Raw genomic sequence first — 23460 nt, 5'->3', positions numbered from 1 at the left:
GACTGAGATGGAGAACAAATCTGGACTTAAAGAGGTGCATTGAATGGAAGATGTGAAGTAAATGAATACATTATAACAACTGTATTCCCAGTATCCAAAAGTAAAGATTTTACCCCTGCTTTGTCACTTATTTTGATGGCAGAAATGGGATTTTAACCTCAAGAACTGAGGTAATGATTTTCTTTCTGATATCTTCAGTCTGGTGGAAAAGTAGCACTGAGGTACAAGTAGTTTTGAAAGTCACTGGTAGTGTAATCCTAAAGTAAAAGTTTGTAATCTCAGATGCATAATTAACTTAAAATGTTGGAATGGTAATGAGAAACTGAATTTATTATCTAAATAAGTCCTGGTTATGGCTGGCTTGCAAATTACCTGTAAGTGTTTAAATTCAGTTTTTAATGCCTCAGTTTAAGAGTTGCAGTTTCAAAACTTTTATAAGGAACTCTAAATTGGAAGTATTTTCCTGAGAAATAAATCCAGTTTTGCCTAAGTGTACATGCAGCTTTGACCTGAGATGCATTTGCACATCTACCTTTACTCTACATAAAAGAAATACATAACAGGGAAGGGAGTATAGGCAAAATAACAAGATTCTTTGCATAACAATAACAAAAAACAAATTCCAAATTTATGGCCCACATTTTTTTTTTTCTAGCCAATAGTATACACTAATAGTAGACCCACAGGTGTGCAGAAATCTTCACACATATTCTTCTTAAAAAAAAAAAGACTGTTCATAAACTGTAATATTCTATAAGAAAAAAACAAGTGAGAGAAGTATTAAAATTTAATAAGACAAAGCCAGCAGAATTTTCAGCTTGATCACATCCACTAATGCAGATAAACTGAAGAAGTTCTTAGAAGAAAGAGGAGACAAGAGACAGCACTTCAATTGCCCAGTATTTCTCAGATATTCTATAGGCACTGTAGGTAAGTTTTAAAACATCTAAGATTTTATATGCCTGAACTTTACTTTTACAAACAGACCCTTAATTTGATTTTGATGTCCATCATATTTGAAAAATCATGGCAGTTAGCTGAAGTTCCCGACAACTGGAAAAAGGTCAAAATAACCCCCATTTTCAAGAAGGGGAATACAGATGACCCAGGGAACTACAGACCAGTCAGTCTCACCTCTGTGCCTGCCAAAATCCTGGAGCACATTCCCCTGGAAGGCATGCTAAGGCACATGAAAAACAACAAGGTGCTTGGTGACAGCCAGCATGGCTTCACTAAGGGGAAATCCTGCCTGACCAATGTGGTGGCCTTCTATGATGGGGCTACAGAACTGATGGACGGGGATGGAGCAGTTGACTTCATCTACCTGGATTTGTGTAAAGTGTTCGACACTGTCCCACACAACATCCTTGTCTCTAAATTAGAGAGACATCAATTTGATAGGTGGTCCACTCAGTGATAAAGAACTGGCTCAATGGCCGCATGCAAAGAGTTGTGGTCAATGGCTCAATGTCCAGTTGGAGACCAGTAACGAGTGGTGTCCCTCAGGGATCGGTGTTGGGACCAGTCTTGTTCAACATCTTTGTCGCTGACATGGACATTGGGATTGAGTGTGCCCTCAGCAAGTTTGCCGATGGCACCAAGCTGTGTTTAACCATCAGAAGTGCAGGGTCCTACACCTGGCTCGGAGCAATCCCAGGCACAGCTACAGGTTGGGCAGAGAAAAGATTGAGAGCAGCCCTGCGGAGAAGGACTTGGGGGTGTTGCTTGATGAGAAAATGAACATGAGTCTGCTTCAGTGTGCACTTGCAGCCCAGAAAGCCAACTGTATCCTGAGCTGCATCAAAAGGAGTGTGGCCAGCAGGTCCAAGGAGGTGATCCTGCCCCTCTACTCTGCTCTTGTGAGACCTCACCTGGAGTATTGTGTGCAGTTCTGGTGTTCTCAACATAAAAAGGACATGGAACTGTTGGAGTAAGTCCAGAGAAGGGCCACGAGGGTGATCAGGGGACTGGAACACCTCCCTTATGAAGATAGGCTGAGAAAGTTGGGGCTGTTCAGCCTGGAGAAGAGAAGGCGGTGTGGAGACCTCATAGCAGCCTTCCAGTACCTGAAGGGGGCCTATAGGGGTGCTAGGGAGGAACTCTTCCTTAGGGACTGTAGTGACATGACAAGGGGTAACGGGTTCAAATGTATATGGTGAAGTTTATATTGGATATAAGGAAAAAGTTCTTTACTGTGAGAGTGGTGAGACCCTGGAATGGGTTGCCCAAGGAAGCCGCAAATGCTTCATCCCCGGTGGTATTCAAGGCTTGGTTGGACAGAGCCTTGGTTAACATGGTTTAGTGTGAGCACTCATGGCAGGGGGTTTGGAACTAGACGATCTTAAGCTCCTTTCCAACCCTAACTATTCTATGATTCTGTGATTTCTTGTTTGGGTAGAGTTTTTCAACATCTTGAATTCTCCACAAATCCCTTTGTAAATGTGCATTTTAGTGGCACTTATAGCCTGAAATTGCAACAATGAATAGAAAAACAGATTCCTTTTTTTTATTTTGTGTGAAACTTTTGCACAGTAGTTGAACCTGTAAATATTGCACAGTAATTGAACCTGTACCAAATTAATGATGGCATTTATCTCAGGGTATCATTTAACTGTAAAGAATGACTTCTTACTATGGTGCTATATCACTTTACCATTCAAAAGGCTCCCGTAGTTTTAGCCTTTTTTCAGACAGCACCGTATTATACATTAAATATTCATGGTACACATACACCTTGAAAAGCAAAACAGAAGCAAACTTATCTCTCTCTCTGTGCAGTTGCAGTGGTTAAGATGTGGAAGAGTAATTCATCCCTTCAAAAATATTAGCAAGTAATGTTAGAAAACGAAATGTCAGCTGTGCCATATGCCCTGTAAATGTCATTTGTAAAATAGAGAAATCTTTTCTTCCAGAAGCTGTAGTCGAAATTGCTTACCTGACTTTTAAAGAAATTGAAAATATCTGTAATATGATAAATTATCTTAAAAAAAACATCAAATCTTATTTAATTTTTTTTAGTGAGAAGTGCTACTTCCCATGGGGAAAGGACTTATTTTAGGTTGTATACATGTGGAAAAACATAGTAATAATGCATCAAGTATGAATGTTTCAATTAAAATCGCTCTTTAATTCCTAAAATATCATACTTTTACAAACCTCTCAAGCCACCTCACATCCTTCAAAGTTTTTCTTCCTGTAAGTACTTATAATTGCAGCAAGACCTACAACGTTTTTTTTTAAGGTATTCTAAATCCAATCTTGTTTCACATTTCAGGCAATGGAAGGATAATATATTTATTTAAAGACATCTGGTTTGCCATGTTGTCGTTATATTTAAACAATTTCTTCCACACCACTTCAATTGGTTTTAAATTTTATTATCTGGCTTGTATTAGAACAGGAATTAACTGTGTCACAGGAATTCAGATGAGCGGATGGTATGATCTGCAACAGCATATGCAGTATTTGTGCTATTCAAAACATATGATCAAACTCTTGTAATATACTGTGGCAATAAATGAGCTCACATTACTGTAACAGTGTAAACCTTCAAAAAGGGGGGTTTGTAGCATTCAGGTTTATATTGTAACCTCTAGAAAACTCTAATTTTTAGGTAATGCAACTTTCCCAATAATGGATGTCTTCTTTGTCCCTAGGTTGTTAAGGAGTCGTGTATAGGGTATACTGTGGAATTTTCTTACACATTGATCATCTTCAGAATCACAAATTCATATCAAATACAGTGCACTGTTTAGTCAGAAGCAGGTTGTACTTCAATAGGCAGTTTATCAGACGTTGTAGCCTACACTGTGCAACTCTTCCAGATTGAGGTACATAGAATCATGAAAGCTTCTAGTGAACTAATTGGAGACTGAAGCCTCAGGACAATATTTCTTCATTATAGTCCTTTAAAATGGCTATTTTCCAAAAACCTGTTGGGCAAATTTTAAAGGGAAATTCGTCCCCCCAAAAAGCTCATTGCAGGAGGGGTTGGATTTTTTTTTGTGTGTGTGTGTTTTTAAAATGCTTAATACAATGAAGGTGTCAACTCTGATTTTAAAGTGAAAGTGATTGGGACACTGAAATAAAATGTCAATGTTTAATTTTCCTTGCTCTACCTTCTTTGAGGAAGTTTGTGTTACATTTTTTTGTAGTATATTTTTTTGTGAAAGGCATAAAATAAAGCTTAAAAAAGTTGAAGTGGCAGAGCTTGAAGACCTTATCTATTCATCCAGGAAAAAAAAAAAAATGATGGAGTTTGTAGGGCTGTGCAAAATTACAGCTACTAAGGTTCTGTGATAAACAGTTTGTAGACACATTCACATCTCCATGACTGTGGCTAAGGTCCACAGAAAAATGAAGGCACATCTCTCAGGCTGTCCCTCTAAGCCATCTCTTAAGGAAAGCAAAATTCGAGTTCTTTGGTACTTCAAAGGACTACTAAGAAGTAAAGAAGTTATACTAGAAGTAGGGAAGATTTTCAGACAAACAAAGAGTAGATTCTTACTTACATGTTGTTTTAAAAAGTATAATATTACATTATTTTTGGCAAAAGCCATTCCAATGTGGAAGTTAAAAATGGCACTTAACTCCATCTATTTTTCAATTGGTCTGGTACATATTGGCAAAGGCTGATTTTAACTTAATGCAGAAGTTCTGTGTGAGTAACTAATAAATAGCAAGACCAAGAATGGTTATTTTGACTAAAAACTTTTGGTTGGTTGCAAAGAGAAGGTCTTAAAACATGTATCTGGCCTAAAAAAACTCCAGGTCCTTATTATTCTTTTATTTATCACTTATATATAGTTAATTCCTCTTTATCCTAGCCTTGGCTTCTGTCTGTTCATAAAGAGAGGGTGGAGTAGAACATCAAACTCTCCCAAGCAATGAATAAAGTTGAAGCTTCTTGTGTAAATTCATTGGAAAGCCAACAAAATAGTTTCTAAATTTGAAAAGTTCAGTGAAGGAAGGAAAAAAGACATGCTGAAATTTAAATTGGCATATTAAAAATACGTCTTCTGCTTAAATAGTGCGGTGTCTGCTCTTGAATGAGACTTTTTTTTCAAACTGCAATAAAGAACAGATCAAATGAAATGGGTCAGTAACTCCTCATCTGTCACAAGCTTCCTGATTTTTCAGATAATAGCTATAAAATATGCTCTTGCTCATCTGTTAGCTCTCCAGACATCTGTTGCAGTTTCCAGACTTTCCTAATTGAATCTGCAATTATGCTTAATGTCAGTTTAAGGGCTCACAAAACCATACCTCTTTTCCATTTTCCAAGATTTTGTCAATAATGTGTAAACAGCAATGGAGACTTCTTGGACAGACAATCTCTCCTTGTGGCCACAAAAGTCTTTACATCCCATGATTGAAAAATATGAATCTCTCTTGATCAAAGAATTGTTACACCAGATTGCCATGCTTAATGAAAGGTAAACCTCAAAAGTTCATAGTGGGAGTTCAGATAATCATCCATAACCTGATGTGCACACTTAAAATAACCAGGCAGAGAATTGCCCATATGATTCATAAAGCTTCTTTTTTTGGATATTATTGATTGTCCTTGTCTCACTCTGATTATACAACTCTTGTCATGAGCAGGGAAAAAGCCATTTTTGGTTCTCTACTTTCAGAAAATACAGAATATGTGAATTGCAGAAGAATGAAATGCTGAAGAAAAACTGATTTAAAGAAGGATTTCTAGCGACTGACAGATATCTGAAAATCTTACGACAGAATGGAAAGAAAAGAATAAACCTGAGATGCGTGTTTTAGCACAGGGAAGCACTCAATTAGCAGAATGAGGCTGCAAGTAGAAAAAATTGACGATTCAGTTGGGCTAGGCAGAATCTGAGGAGCATTAGGGGAATATGTGCAGGGCCAGCATGAAGTGGAAGTTCAAATTTGAGATAAAGATGTAAGACACAGTAAGTCAGTAAAGGATTTTAATAGGACGATAGGATCAATAAAAATTGAATAGTCTGGAGAAAGAGTAGATGAATTTATGTATGAATGGTGAACAGAACAGAAAACCAAGATCAGTTACACTTAACAGGTAGGGATGAGTTGAAATAAGATCTTATTAGCTTTGCAATGGCTGATTTAATATATTGTAGGTACCAACAGTGTGGCATGTCTCTGCTTTTGACACTACAGAGCAAAACACAACACGTCAGACAACGCATTACTACCTCTTTTGCAATTTAATTCATTTTCTTTCTTATTAAAATTGATATGCGAGGCCAAAAGTATTGTGTCTTACTTTGGTTTTGAACACTGGCAAAAGGAGGAAGGAAAATCTAATTTTATCTTTTAATTTTGTCTTTTTCTTTCTATTATCTGGGAAAATATGTTGTTCCTAGAGCCTAAATGGCACCCATCCTGTGAGTTTGCATACAACAAGGCAGTAGAACTAGAAGTGACAAGAACACTTAGTTGTAAAAAGCTTTTTCATTTTCATAAGAAAAGCCCTTGATTGAGTTAAGTCCAGTCTATTTTGCATTAAATTCAGTATTGTCTACTTTCGAAACATCTCAGAATATGAGCTGATGTTTGGAGACAAACCAGTGGAAATAAAAGTCCAGATGCACTCTGGGAACAATGTTAATTTTTCTAAGCCTTCAATTTCCCCTCTTTTATGCTTTTCCTTCACGGTAAATCTTGCTTCCTTTCAGAACACATGCTAATGAAAATGACTTACTTATTTTCATTTAATTATCATGATTGCCACTAGTACAATTATCTTCAAAAACATCATACATCTATCCTCCTCCTTTCATCTTTTTGGAGGCACTACTCTTCAAGGTGGGAAGGAAAGCAGTATCTCAAGTCAGATCTACTCTTTTCACTATTCAGCTAGCACAGCTATTTAAGACAAAAATCCACTAAAATTTTCAACACCTCTTCAAAAGTAGTTTATAATAAATGCAGAGTTATGACAGTAAGCAGAAGCATAATCAAATCTTTCTTTTTCCATTTCAAAACTGGATAACAGTGTTGTATATTATTTCTGTGTTCAGGATTTTGATTTTATCAAAACCAAAGGCTAGAGAAACCTGCAGAAATAAATTACCTGAGAAAAGTAGCGCAACTTCTAAGTTTAGTACATTAAAAGCATTGGATCACTTACCTAAGGAACGTGTTCCTAGCATGCAGAATGCCTATGGCTGTCTAAATAGTTGATAAATAAAATAGCTTCCTGATGATCATAGTGATTTGGGTTTGCTGTGGTATGAGTGGCAGCATTATAACTATGATTAAAGGATTATGTTTTAGACCTAGTTATCTGTTAGCAGTCTGACCCTGTGCAAAATCGTGACAGCTTTAATGTAATTGAAATAGTTTTCTGTTTGTTTGTTTTCATCTGTAGTTAATTTGTTTCTTAATAAAGAATGTTATTTCTCTGGAAAGATCTGCTTATGTAACTGAGTCACTAATGTCAGAAAAGATTTTTCACCTAAAGTCCACTACAATGTAAGATCTCTAAAAAACAATTCTCATTCCTAGCTTGTAGTCATTCTAAGGTCATGAATTTTAATTATGTATTTGGAAAGAGAAAAAGCTTAATATGTGAGTTGTAGCTTGTGACTTCTGGTCAGTGACACAGTGGCTGCACATCTAAAGACCTCAGGGCAGCAGTTACAAATGTCCTCAACATGTACTGAATCTTGACACTTATCAGGGTTGTCCTGATTTAGCACTGTGAGGACATGATGTTGCCACTACAGGGGCAGGGTACTTTGAATAAAGCAGAGAAGCTTGAAATAACTTTTTCTTTTTCCTCTAAGTAAGCAGTGTAACAGATGAAACACATCTTGTTTCAACATCTTGTTAGTGAAAATCCAAGATTCCAAACTTAAATAAATCTCTGGTAAATTCCAACATCATAGATGCACTGGGGCAAATAAAATGTGATTCAGTGATATCTATTCTGTGTTTTGGCAGAAAATAATTTTTTGTGTTCACGTGTCCAAGGACCTAAATGATATTTAAGTTCTCTTCCAACGAAAGCCATTATGTGATTCTATGACATAATGCATCTGGCCTCCAAAAAAACCCACCTTAATTTTTAGTTTAAAATTAATTTGTATTAAGTCATAGTAAAGTTCCTTCAATTTTTTGATCTTTATTTATGCATTAATACAAATTTTGATACACTTTTTGACTAAAACCTCCTAGGGATGTTGCAGGTCCTTCATACAAAAATATTTTATATTCTGTGTATTCTCCAAGTATTTATGAGGCAAATAAACATTTTAAGTCAAATACCCTCTCACACACATTTTCCTTTATTTTTTCCATAAATATAAACTGCAGCTGTATATAATGCAAAAAAAAAAAACAACAAAAAACAAGAGTTTGGAGTATTAACATTTGCTTCTTCAAAAGTAGGTTAATACCATTTTACCTGGTTTCCCTGAGGCTATTTCTCCTAAAAAGATTGTTCTTTATAATTTCTTTTTGGTTCTTTGGTCTCTCCTCCCTGGCAGAGCATGAGGCTTACAAAGTCCTTGGCCAGACCAAAACATGATTTTTATCAGCTCTGTTCCCGAGCTGAAAGTCAAAACACAGCACTGCACCAGCTGCCAAGGAGGAGAAAAATGACTGCTACTGCTGAACCCAGGACAATACCCCTCTCCCCACCTCTTTCTTCCTAGATTTTCATTTAAAGATGTTTGTAAGTGCTGTGGAATGGGACAATTAAGTATTTGAGGTGGTCTCACCTGAGTAGCACAATAAAAGCAAAATAATTAGCATATACAGTCTTTAAAATGGATGGCTGATGAGACTAGACAGTCTCTTCCACAATGTACAAAATTCCTGATGTCTCAACATGCATAGTTATAGCAATACTAATATTGTGCTGCTAGGTGTTGATAACAGTATTGTTGGCTTTACTGCACAGAGCTCATAGCCGGGGTTATGGTTTGAGTAGGTAATTAATTACATTTCATCAGAATCCAGGACTGTGATACTGAAGACCACAAGCCCACAACCATTTTAAAATTTTCACAGTAAGTTTTTCTCTGAAGAGGGTTTTTTATATATGTGTGTATATAAGTCCTGGTACATTGTCATCCTGCAAAAGGAAAGATTTTTTAGCTGGAGGAGTTGACTCCTTCACTTGATACTTTTTTTTTTTTTTACAAGTACTATCAGATATTTAAAAAGAGCTAATACTTTGTCAGACCCAAAAAATGTCAAAAGCAAAAGCAAGCTTTTATTTCCATTCTTTTAGACCATGTTAATATACTTCATAGTATTAACTTATTTAGAAATGGAGCTAGAATTTCTTGTCTACAGTATTTTTATTTTTCTATTGCCCTTAGTCAATGAGGAATGGGTTAGAGATCAGTTGAGCAATCTAGACATCCATAAATCCATGGGTCCAGATGGGATGCACCCGCGGGTGCTGAGGGAACTGGCGGAAGTCATTGCTAGACCACTCTCCATCATCTTTACCAAGTCTTGGGAAACGGGAGAGGTGCCTGAGGACTGGAGGAAAGCAAATGTCACTCCAGTCTTCAAAAAGGGCAAGAAGGAGGACCCGGGTAACTATAGACCGGTCAGCCTCACCTCCATCCCTGGGAAAGTGATGGAACACCTTGTCCTTGGTGCCATCTTAAGGCATATCAAGGATAAGAGGGTTATGAGGGGCAGTCAACATGGCTTCACCAGGGGGAAATCATGTTTGACCAATCTCTTAGCCTTTTATGAGGAAATAACACGGTGGATGGATGATGGCAGAGCGGTGGATGTAGTCTACCTTGACTTCAGCAAAGCATTTGACACAGTCTCCCACAGCATCCTCACAGCTAAATTGAGGAAGTGTGGACTGGGTGATCAGGTAGTGAGGTGGACTGCGAACTGGCTGAAGGAGAGAAGCCAGACAGTTGTAGTCTATGGGGCTGAGTCTAGTTGGAGGCCTGTAACTAGTGGAGTGCCTCAAGGGTCAGTACTGGGACCGGTATTATTTAATATATTCATAAATGATTTAGATGAGGGAATTGAGTGTACTATCAGCAAGTTTGCTGATGACACTAAGCTGGGAGGAGTGGCTGACACGCCAGAAGGCTGTGCTGCCATCCAGCGAGACCTGGACAGGCTGGAGAGTTGGGCAGGGAATAACTGGATGAAATATAACAAGGGAAAGTGTAGAGTCCTGCATCTGGGCAGGAAAAATCCCAGGTTCCAGTATAGGTTGGGGAACGACCTGCTGGAGAGCAGTGTAGGGGAGAGGGACCTGGGGGTCCTAGTGGACGACAGGATGACCATGAGCCAACACTGTGCCCTTGTGGCTAAGAAGGCCAATGGCATCCTGGGGTGTATTAGAAGGGCGGTGGTTAGTAGGTCGAGAGAGGTCCTCCTTCCCCTCTACTCTGCCCTGGTGAGACCCCATCTGGAATATTGTGTCCTGTTCTGGGCCCCTCAGTTCAAGAAGGACAGGGAGCTGCTGGAGAGAGTCCAGTGCAGGGCAACCAAGATGATTAAGGGAGTGGAGCATCTCCCTTATGAGGAAAGACTGAGGGAGCTGGGTCTCTATAGTTTGGAGAAGAGGAGACTGAGGGGTGACCTTATTAGTGTATATAAATATATAAAGGGGGAGTGTCACGAGGATGGAGCCAGGCTCTACTCAGTGGCAAACAATGATAGGACAAGGGGTAATGGGTACAAACTGGAACACAAGAGGTTCCACTTAAACTTGAGAAGAAACTTCTTCTCGGTGATGGTGACGGAACACTGGAACAGGCTGCCCAGGGAGGTTGTGGAGTCTCCTTCCCTGGAGACATTCAAAGCCCGCCTGGCCACATTCCTGTGTAACATTATCTAGGTGTTCCTGCTCCGGCAGGGGGATTGGACTAGATGGTCTTTTGAGGTCCCTTCCAATCTCTAGCATACTGTGATACTGTGTGATACTGTGAAAAGGTTTCCTTTGCTGTCTTTCATGCTTTGTCTGAAATACAATAAAATATCTGCTATGTCACCTTTATCTGAATGGTAGCAAATAATACTCTTGGTTTTATTTTGAGCTAAGAGAAAGGGAAGAAATGGAAACCTTTAGGGATTTTTTTTTGTTGCTGCTACCATTTAGTAAAAGCCAATCTATGATGGGGTAGACAGGTGGATGGTTTGTAAGGTCAGTTTACAGTGACCTCTTTTTATACAATATCTAACTCTAGAGACTCATTACAGATTTTTCTCAAGTCTTGACAGAGGTGTTTTTTCATGAAGATCCAGGTGGCTTTACTTTTAATTTATTCCTGAAAAGAAAACACAGCAAAGGCACATACCAAAGGAAACAAGCTTTTCTTCAGAAGCATTTTTTCATTTTATGTCACCTGACATTTGTTTTTGTGGTACAATATGTCATTCCTTCTTGTGTCTGATTCAGTCTTAAAAGGTTACCAGCCTCATTTGCTTTTCGTTTGCTCTTTTCTGTCTTTGAAAGAGACAGTCATGCCAATCTAGCTGTAATTCAGGTGTTGAAAGTCCAATTCCTTCCAAGCTTTTAAGGAGTAGAATTACAAATATGTGTACTATCTTGTAAATACCAATTTGCACAATCATATATTGGCCACTTATTTTACTGCTAACTAGATATGACTACTAGGGAATGACTACCATGTGACAAAATTCATAGCATCTGGACTTAAATGAACGTTAGTCAAATATGTGAATTGCCTATGAATTTTGGATTCATGAAAGTGTCTCTTGCAGCAAGCAAAGGTCAAAACCAGTTGGGTGGAGATCTGAAATAATAATACACTATGTGATAATATTTGTAGTTAATAAGCTTTACTTAAAAACTGTGAAAAAAAACAAACTCGTAAATGGACAGGCAAAGCAAATATTGTGAAGATATCGCTGCTGCTGCAACAGATACTTGTGCTGGGAACACCCACAGTGCCAATGTGTTTACAATCTGTGTCAAACCTGAAGACAGTAATTTGAAAACACATCAGTAAAAGAAAGATGTTTTGCATATGAGCTCTGCCTCTACAGGTAACAGAATTTAAATTGACCTGAACTGCTGTCTAAGAAACCAGCAGTTTCATTGGCTGTTAAAAGTAAACCAAATTGTATGCAGAAAGCTAGGAAGCAAGGGCACGCCTGATTGAGGACCATTTTCTTCTAGACATGGGAAGAAAGAGATATATTAGTACAGTTACAAATTTGGATTCTGGTGTTTATGAAAAAGCACAGCTACAGAAAACATTTAAAGAAATTACATATAGATGTGCTGTGACATATAGAGACAAAACTAACATTTCTGGGACAAGATGGACCAAAAGACAGAAAAAAATCCAGTACTTGTGCTAATCCACATTTTCTTGTTTTAGAGCAAGCACTATTTTTTTCTCGCAGCTATTTTTTTGTTGTAAGGAATTTTTTTTGAGATGATATGACTAATATTTCTGTTTGGCTTTCCCCTGCTTCCGATTGTTATCCTTTTCACTTGCTATCAGTTGCAGTCTACAAGCAACTCATGAATTGTCTTCCATTTCACTAAACTGCTGAATACTTGTGTCTTGGCAGATATGGAGTAAGCCAAAAACTGTGTTGACTGGCATCATCACTTATACTGGCATATGAGGTCATTATTGCATTGAATAACTTCTCTACAAATAGCAGAACCTTAGTTTAGTGGGTTGTGGTTAAGCTTAGTTGGCCAGTATTCTGAAAAAAAGTTTGACCTCATCTGCGTAAGGTGAAAGAATGTTTTTGCAAAACCAACATGTTAGTTAAAATCAGATGTGTTTAGTAGTTGTCAAGATTTATTTTCCAGCCATTTTTTTTTTAAGTGACTCTCCTATATATTATTTTATGTTCCAAATTCAAAAATGGAATTTAATCTTTTGTGAAATGTAGGAAAATGCCTCAACCTAAATGGTGTGTTTGAGTTCACAGATATTGGATTGAGTATATGTGATTGATAAGGATTGTCTGAAACTTTCTGAGATTGGAAACTGGTCACAAGTTTTCAGAGATGGGAATTTTTTAATCAAATGCATTGAGCATTCTAAGTTCACCACGTTTACCAATTCATACTAGGTCTCAGCTAAAGGATCTTTTTCAACCCAAAAGATCAACATTAAGCACATGCATAAATACCTTGTTGAAATAGAACAGAATTCTTTCTAGAACATATTTGAAATCTCATAGAATTCTAATATTGAATATTACATTTTTATCTCTTGCAGATTTCAGGAAAAGATTGTCCTACATAAGTACTACTATAATATTATGTGTCACTTGAAATTGCAAGCAGAAAAATATATTGATTTTCAGTTTTATCAGGGGGAATCTGATGCTCAGTTCTTATTATCGTTATTAGGCCTTTGCCTGCTCCTTCCTAAGTACACCTGCCTGAATATTTCCCTGTGTCTTCTCTATTTCCTAAAGATAATACACAGTCATTTATCCATATTCACATATTCTCAAGACTTTTCAGCTGTTTGCAAGTTGGAATGTTAACTGTAAAGACTAAAAATAAAACCAAGGGAGATTCAGTGAACTATAAACTTTTCATTGTCAATTAGGAAACAAAAGAAGAAATTATTTTTGTTTAAAAGAGTCATTACATAAATTTATCACATAAATGTGCTGAATATACGAGACCACATGATACAATAAAATTGATTTCTCTATTTCATTTATTAAAGTTAACATTGGATTTACACATCACTGATTTCTTGACATTGTGCTATTTTGACTGGGATAGAATTATTTTCTTCCGCAGTAGCTTGTATAAGACAATATTTTGGATTTGTAATGAAAACAGTGTTGTTAATGCAGGCATATTTTTATTACTGCTGAGCAGTGCTTACACAGAGCCAAGGCCTTTTCTGGTTCTCCCATGACCCCACCAGTGAGTAGTCTGGGGCTGCACAAGAAGCTGGGAGGTGGCACAGCCAGGACAGCTGTATGATTCAGGGATCATTCAGACCAAAGGTCAACTGACTGAAGGGATATCCCATTCCGTATGATGTCATGCTCAGCAATGAAAAGCTGGGGAAAGAGGGAAGAGAGGAAGAGGGCGGGATGTTTGGAGAGATGGCATTTGTCTTGCCATGTAATTTTATGTTTGATGGAGCCCAGCTTTCCTGTAGATGGCTGAACACCTGCTTATCAATGGGAAGTTGTGAATGAATTCCTTGTTTTGCTTTAGTTTCACACATGGCTTTTTCTTTACCTATTAAAATTTCTTTATCTCAACCCATGAGTTTTCTCTTTCACTGTTAGAATTCTATTCCCCATTTCACTGCAGTGGGGGGAGTGAGTGAAACTGAGCTACGTTAAACCATGATAGACATCATAAACTGTATAGTAGCACTAATCGTACTGGCATTATGATGGCATCATTTTTGGAAAAAGGGACATGCTGGATGTTTAATTAATTAAAAAAAATGACCTTCTTGTGTTCCCAGTGGGAATTATATTATGACACTTTTGAAATTAAACACACCCAGGCAGTTATTTTATAAAAATTTTTAAATACCCTTGATAGTCTTATTCTAGGGTCAGTCATTTATTTGATTCAGCATTCCCATAACAGTTAGTGTCTTTCTAATTTAAGTGTACTGTGACTTCATCTACAAAAAAAATGCAACCTTTATTATGACCAGCATTAATATAAAGTCTAATTTGTTTATCTGAATCTTGTTCTTTATGCATAATGTACTTTATTATAGTTACTGAAATAGAATATTAAAGATGATTGCTAAAATACGGAAATTATTTAATCTGGTTTTACACTGTTTGTGTCAGTAAGCTTCTATTGAATTCAATTTGGGAATTGCAAGAAAATGTCTTTATAGAATTTTTCATATGTCTATAATATACAGTAGGGCAGAGATCCTCATTTTACAGTAGAGTTGCTATATCACAGAGTCTGGATAATAATTGAATTTTACTGGTAGATTTGAATTTTAATTATTCTGTTGAGACAAAGGTCTACCCTACATATTACTGTTTTAGCTACTCTTTGAATGTCTCTCCTGCATTTTAAAAATCTAAATTTCAAAAGAGAGCATAACTCCACGGAACACCACTTGTAATAAATAGTCATCAGGCTTTCTTTTTACTATTTCTTTACATAATCTATATCACTATTTCTTTACAATCTTTTTTATATGATACAAACTTTTGAAATTTCTTTACACATTAAACAGTAAAATTACATTTTTTTGACTGGAGATGCTAGATACCATAGGGAATTGTCATGGTTTAAACCCAGTCAGCCACACAGTTTCTACTCCCCCCACCTCTTTCTTTCCTCCTCTTTCTTTCTTCCCCTCCCCCGCCCCACCTCCCAGCGGGATGGGGAGGAGAATTGAAAGAATGTAACTCCCAAGGGCTGAGAACAGTCCATTAACTAAGGTATAACACAAACCACTGCTGCTACCACCAATAATAATAAGAGAAATAACAAGGGAAGAGAATACAATACCACCTGCCAAAAAGAGCCTGATTGAGAAGAGAGTGCCCTTCTGGGTAACACCCAGTTACCCCCCCAGGCATGACGTGCTGTGGTATGGAATACCTCTTTGGTCAGTTTGGGTCAGGTGTCCTGTCTCTGCTTCCTCCCGGCTTCCCTTCCTCCCTGGCAGAGCATGAAACCTAGAGTCCTATGGCCAGAGTAAACATTTGAGCAGTAACTAAAAGCATTGATGTTATCAGCTCTGTTCTCAGGCTGAAAGTCAAAAACACAGCACTGCACCAGCTACTAAGAAGGAGAAAAAAAATGACTGCTACTGCTGAGCCCAGGACAGGAATCTATTTTTTTCAACAGTCCAACTAAGTGACCTGTTTCTTACTGTTCCCAAGAATTTAGTCATTGTATTTTGGAAAGCTATGATAGCTAAGTTCAAAAATCCTGGATCTTGCTCATGCTCAGAAAGTGATTGCTTTGGCCTGCATCGTAAGTGGAGGGGCTAAAAGACTGGTGTCTCTGCGAAGGTCAGAAGACTGAAAAAGGAATTTAAAAACAGTTATTGGAGTGTTTGTTTAGCATATTTGAAGCACAAACCAGTATAAGTTACTAAAATATTAAATATCAATATAATTCAAATTCTATACTAAATACAAATATAACAAACGCAAACTGTAAAAAGCTTTGATGTCACTGGTTTATTCTTTATTTTCTTACCTTCTGTTTTGTTGTGGGTTTGTTTTTTTTTATTTAGCTGTCAAACCTTAAACCTGCAATAGATGACTGTTTCTGCCAAGAATTTGTTAGACTTGATTTGAGGATTCTGTATAAATTAGCATAGATATATTTACATATCCATACATCTTTCTGTTACTTACACCAGGGGAAAAAAATAAAAAATAATAACATTAGATTAGATTATTTCTTGTTCTAGTTCACTGTGTTACTGTGAAGCTCACTGTGCTACTGTGAAGCTCACTGTGTTTGAAGGAGGGGATGACAAACTTTAAGATAGATAGTCCAGGCTGAAAGCATATGAAGGATTTCTTCTTTTGGTGGTAGAGTTGTCTTGTTCCAGTTTATTTTTTGTGTGAAACTATTTTCTGAGCTAAGGAAGATTCTGTCTGGGAAAGTGTGTCATCTGCTAGAGATCTACTGAGGGAGGAGAGAAACATTTTGTCTCTGATCACCAGCACCACTTGCAGTCTCTGGATTCTTTTCTGAACAACAGGAAATAAAGCTTATTTCTTCTTGCACAGCTGTTAACTAGGTCTGACTGCAGTATAGATTACTTCAGTCTCATAGTTGAAGACTAAGAGTTTCTGTAAATGGAAATAATCACTCTGATAGTTTATTGCCTAATTAATTCTAGGTCTAACATTATCTCAAATTTTGTCAAGCTAGCTCCCTGTGATTTCCCCAATCTTTATCAATACTGAGTATCTACTGACTAAACCAGAAAATTCTGTCAGGCTAAAAGTGACTGCTTTGCCTAAAAAACATCACTTTAACATGTCACTCTGTGACAGTAGTTAGAAAAAATCTTAACAATAGGTGTAATTTTTTGTCACTATTTCAAGAATATAGTCTCTAAGACTAAGAAGGTGGCATTGAAAGCAGTGGAGTTGCTAGTGGACTTGATGAATTACATCATCCTTGCTAATTGGTTGTGCATGCACTGTTAGGCTGTCCTGGCACGCAATAAATATCCACAGCTAAAGCTCACAGCTGTTAAGTAACAGTGTCTTATCACATTTGCTTTCAGCTACCTGTCAATGCTTTTCACACAAGTGTTTTATGTTCCTTCAGAAGCGTTCCTTGCAGGGCCAGGGATGTCCAATATCAGCATGTTGTTATGCTGGGGCAGGAAGAAAATGCTCACAGTACATTTGCTGAAGGAACCTTACCTTTAGGGCAAATTTGTATAAAGTTTAAAGGTCCAGAGAAAATTAAGCAACAACTGTATTTATGTTGTGGAAATAAAAAAAAAAAAAAAAAATCCAACATGCAAACAGACACTAGTGTGAAAAAGTGGGAGAACTGAAGATGAAGCGGTTGAATTTTTCATGGATTGGCAAACTCTAAGCTTAATAGGAGCTAAATGGAATAATTTCACTGGAGAATGTAAATAAGAATACAGAAAGGAAAAACTTGTAACAAGGTCAATTAACTGTGCTGCTAGGTTGCTATACCTGATTAGTTTGGATGAAGGAAATGACCACTTTTAAAGAATTCTCCATGGAGATAACGTGATTGAAAGAAATGAACACTAATTAAGCCAGCTGTTAAACTTCTTAAGGCCTTCTGCCCCACTGAGCTAATACACTTCTAAACTATTGTTTAGACAACCTGCAAATAAGTAAATCCTCAATTGCTTTCCAAATCTATTAATCTAGTCCAAGAAACCTCTCTCTGCTTCAGCCACATTGAAAAGCTACATGCACACATTACAGACTGCCTTGCTAGTGATGAAAATAATTATAGACCTTTTATGTTTTAATGAAGGAAATATAATTCTATTTGATCTTTCTTGGTCTGACTGGCTCCTTGATCCTCAAACTCCCCTTTTTGACCTTGGAATTTTGAACAAAGTTGGCACTCTCATTAACTGCATTAATATACGCCTGTATTATTTTTTAATAATCATTCAGGTAAGTTGGAGCTTTTGTCTGTCTCCCCCACAAGACGGTACAGATCTGCTAAATATACATGGAATCATTCCAGCTAGCATTTTATATCAGCCCCAGATAATCTCCTATATCAAGGACATTTTACTTCTAAACTGGGACTGTGAAAATCAGTGTTAATGAGCCTCCCACCGACCATAAACCTTCTTAGAAGTAAGAAAATGGAACTCATTTGAATATAAACTTTTGTATCTTCTGATGTACAAGCATGACTTACCACAGTATATTTAGGGGAACTAAGATTGTGCTTGGAGCCAATCAGCATCTAGGCCAATCTGTACTGGATTTGCACACTACACTCACACTCCTCCTCCATTCCTCTTTCTGCATATCTGTATAAAGCACCGTGCCCTGCTCCCATAGCAACTGCTATTGTTTGGGAACCATATCTTTATTCATTCAAAAGCCACCTTGATTTACACAGGGCCTTTCAGAGTAAGCGGTAGGAAAATAATTTTTTTGTATTTTAAATACAATTCACACAGAAGAATGAAACAAAGCTGCCGGGAAAATGTAAGCAAAGGAGCCAGTGCCAGGCAGAGAGGGTTTATGCCTTTCATCTCAGTCCAAATCTAGCAATAACACACTGAAGTTAAAATCAGAGAAAGAAGCAGCTACAAATTTATCAGTCTTAATTGAGGAGTAACTAGCAAATTTTGTCAAATTGAAATTGATGATGGGAAGGAGCTTTAATATTTGAAATAAGACATATTTCAGGCTACTTGTTTATTATTTCTCCATACTTTCTTCTTATCCCCTATCTTAGTCAAGTTATTTCTTTCTATTCCAGTGCAAGTCTCCATTATTGAAGAAGTCTTGAAATTTAGCCGTATATATTCACAGGTTTGATTGAATGTAATAATTTCTAAGCAGCTGGAAGTGGGGATGAACAATAAAAATTTAGAAAAACTATTGTTTTCTATGTGTTGATGAAAAAAACGGCATTGGCTGTGGGAAAAGGGAATTAATTTAATTTTTTTTTCCCTTTTTTTTCCTGTAATTTTCCTGGTTCTGCACCCAAGATAGACACAGATACTTTTGCCTTGATACCAGATACATCAGAGATTTCAAATGTTACTGGTGCAAGCAGGTGCCTTCTAAGAATTATTATCAAGATTACAGCTATCATATGATGTTTGGATGATGAGTACAGGTGACAGATACAGGGAAACTAAACGCCACTAGTATCATTATATATGTATATCTATCTACATGTATAACCAAGACGGATGTAAATGGGAGGATAGAAGTCATGATGAACTGCAACCATTTCTGACAGATGGTCATGCATGTCTTTGTTCTCAGTACTGTGCCAAACCTGATGAGCTTAGCAATAGTCAGCAGCCTAATTTAAGCTGGAAATAAAAGACAACAAAAATGCATGGCATATATTTCGGTTTTGCCATCATTTTCTCAAAATTTGTTTCTCTGTATATCACCAGAATTGTTTGCTCAGAATTTTTAAAAAAGGATTCCCTATACAGGGTCTTCAGAATAACATCTAGATATTAGTATTTATTGAAAACTTCAATTTAATTTTTGCAGTTGTTGATCCGTGGTCCCTCAGAAGTCATTTCTAAAATTGCTGTGTCATTATAGGTCCTAATTTCATTGAGGTCTGTTGACCCTGCAGCAGGAAATTAAATTCGGACTGCTATACTTGAGGCTCCAGTGTATACAAAGAATTTATGCCAATTTGGTAGAATTAAATTCTAGATCAAAATGAATGAGATACAGCAATATTGGCCACCCTTAAACCAATTTAAGAGCATCTACACAAGGGATTTCACTAGTTTAAATCAATTTAGGAATGGATTTAACTAAACTGTCACAATTTCTTTCTGTAAACAAGAGACATTACGTGAGTTTTATATTGAGATGCTATAAGCACTCACAACATTAGGAATTTCAAATGTTACTGGTACAAGCAGGTGCCTTCTGAGAACTATTATCAAGATTACAGCTATCACATGATATTTGGAGGATGAGTACAGGTGACATACAGGGGAAACTAGAAAATACTAATATTATTATATATGTATATCTATATGTACAATCAAGGCAAGATACATAGGTCTAAAATTACAGGGTCTGTCAAGCCTTTCAAATTTAGGAAAGAATTGTAAAGCCATTATGGTGAATTTGATAATGGATAGGAAGAGACTTTACTGTAAATTGAAGATATCACACAGGTTGATTTTCTGTTTATTTTTATCCTTGAATTGCTGAAATACGAGATTTTCACAGGTACATTAACAGTGCAGCTCAAACCTCTGTTAATGACAAAAAAAATTCAGCATCTGTTCAGCATCTGTGCAGTCCTTGCCTTTCTGCTATGAATACTAGACAAGCTGTCAATTAACGTCACTTTTGACTATGCTTGTTCAGCCTGTAGATAGCTATTCTCTAGGAGCTAAATGCTCCTTCCTTTCAGTAGCACCTAATTGCAAAGTAGTATTCTGTCGTTAAACTAGATGAGGTCTGAACTGATACTTGGGCATCAGTTCAGCTACTGCTCATAAGGGCAGACTGACTGATGTCAGTGACTGTGCATGCTAAGTAGTCACCATCATGGAAAGCCATGAAAACTGGAATGCAGAAATCTGTTTGTTTGTATGTATGTGTCTGTATAAAGTTACCAAACCTCTAACTTCCTTTTTTTTTTTTTGTCTTTCTCTAACAGAACTGATGCAAAGGTGTCCCTGTGCGGAATAATTTTTCATCATTGACATTCTGTTTTCACATTCATTTTCAGCATTGAACTGTATTTAAGGAAGCACGAAAAATTAAAACCTGAATATTTCAAAAGATGTCATGGAAGTGAAGATGGGTGCTTGAAATGCACAGATCTGTCACAGGACATTAAAGAACTCCCAAAACCTCCTTAACTCCTTAGAAATCCTTAACTGTAATCCAATGGTTATAGAAAAAAACTGAAATGTAATCCATTCTTATTAAGGAAACCACAACTTTCTTAATGCTCTAAACTCAAAATAACCGTTTTATCAAGTGAACTTTCATTTTTAAGTGCCATTTCAAGTGTATGGGATGCAGATACCCAGGTGCTGCCAGTGGGGTGCAGAGAAAAAAGAGAGGAATGAGGTGATCCAGGGGGTGGAAAAGGAGTCAGGAACAAAGGGTTGAAGTTGAGCCTGGAAAGAAGGGAGTGGGGGGAATCTATTTTAGGTTTTGCCCTTGTTTCTCACCATATGAATGTGTTTTAATCAGTTATAAATTAATTTTCACCAAGTTGAGACTGATTTTACAGTAATTGGTAAGTTATCTCCCTATCTTTATCTCTTTGCTTTACTTTGTCCCACTGTCCTGTTGAGGAGGGTGAATGAGAGAGCAGTTGAGTGGGCTTCAGGCTTTCAGCCAAGGTGAACACAGGGGTAAATTATAATATAGAATAAGTATGTTTTAGAAAGACAAAATTGTGGTAACCTTTCAACAGAAGTTCTGGAATTTCATGGCAGTTATGAAGACAGTAATACTTTGAAATGTTCCATTGTGTTTTGGTTTGTAAGGGTTGTCAGGAGGGAATAAAAGTGTGATAGGTCTTCACACCTGCCACTGAAGAAAAAATGGGAAGAATAGGGTTTTGACTTATAGAAAATAGTTGAGAAGTTGTGATGATGAGATTTGAAGTGTTGATTATGTGCTGCCACTGTTGTAATTTTAACATTCATTTAAATGAAAGACTATTAAGAAAAGGAGACAATTAGGTTCTAAAACATAATCTCCTCCCTCCCTCCTGAAATTGTTTGAAAAGTCTCTTGTTTGCTGGTGTCTAGATTAGAAACAAATCCCCCCAGAAGGTATACACATGATTGCCTCCTTTAGTGACAATAAATCTGACAATTTGGGTATTGAATTTATTTATTTCAGTACTTCTAGATTTGTTTGCTTTTTGCAATGATTAGGTATAAAACTATATGACACTTTATTCAGCATAATTATATTAAACTGACAAGGAAAAAAATGAACAGTCAAATTCTTTCTTAACTTTTCTTTTTACTCTGCTAAATTGTGTCACAAATTAGTAACTTTGTTGAATAAAAAGTTTTAGGTGTTTTCTTTTGGGGGTTTGTTTTGTTTGTTTTTGTTTTTTTGTGTGTTTTTTTATTTGTTTTATGTCGATATATTCTTTATGATTTTCACAGTTATTCTCTTCAATATTTTTCATGTCAATATATTTGTAGTAATTTCATCTTTGCCTAATTTTATCAAATGTTATAATTCTTATGTTAACTCCCATATTTATGCTAAGTACAGATTTTTTCCATATGACATTGTACCAAATGACCTGAAATACCAAGTTTATTGTATTTTTTGGTGTTTTATTAGGATTTTTATCTATGATAAATTTGAAAATAGTTAACAAAAATAATTCATCCTATTGCTTTCTTAGTAGATTCTTCTATTTCTTTTTCTCTTTATTTGCATATTTTGTCAATATAAGTTCTCAAGTCCTGACTTTGCTGAGATCCATTCTCTCCTCTCTTTACAACAGTATATTTAATTGCCTCTAATGATATCATTATATTCTACTCCTAAAAACTGCCATAACTCATGTTTTCATAAATCAGTTTTGACAACTTAGTGTTTTTAATTAACTGGCTCTACCAATATAAACATGTCCCAATCTTTTTACAACTTTTTTTCAAGTATAAGGCTCTACTTCTGTGTATTTTTTTATTCTGTACAACCAATGTAAACATCACTGTTACTGGAAAACCATGAGGGAAAAATAGAAATGTATATATAAGTATATATATGCCTAGATTGCCTTTAATGAAAATGTTCCTATTTCTTTTTAAATCCAGATTGACCTTTGGGAATTTTTACTGACCACTAAGACCATCCTTCTCTTTTCAGTTCTGTTTCTTATTTATTTGTTTATTTTATTTTCATATCCTTCTTAGGTTTAATATATTTTTTGAAACACTTATTTGCCATTCAAGTCTGAAGTATTTCACTGCAAGAGATGCATGTTCCAGATAAACTTCCACATCTTTCATTTAAAAAAAAAAAAATCCATATTTCAACAGTCCAGTCCAGCTGTCTTGATTAATTTCTATGACTTATAAGAACTGTCAATTTTGAATGAAAAAAAAAAGTGTCACATTATTTCCTTTTCACCCAAATGAAGATTATTTCCCTAGTAATGAATTTTATAGCATAGATGATACTTCCTCAAACCAAGCAAAAATAGCAGCCACTCTTCTTAATTCATTGATATTCTGTAAAGAAAGCTGATGGGTGTCATACTCCAAAGATATCTAAACCTTTCCATAATTAAATTAACATAAAAAAAAAGCTTTAGAAAATTATTTA

The sequence above is a fragment of the Pezoporus occidentalis genome, unplaced genomic scaffold (genome assembly GCF_034315485.1).
Source record: "Pezoporus occidentalis ecotype Australia unplaced genomic scaffold, CSIRO_AGI_Poc_V1 ctg4, whole genome shotgun sequence".
Classification (NCBI taxonomy): domain Eukaryota; kingdom Metazoa; phylum Chordata; class Aves; order Psittaciformes; family Psittacidae; genus Pezoporus; species Pezoporus occidentalis.
Note: the sequence above shows the minus strand (reverse complement) of the source record.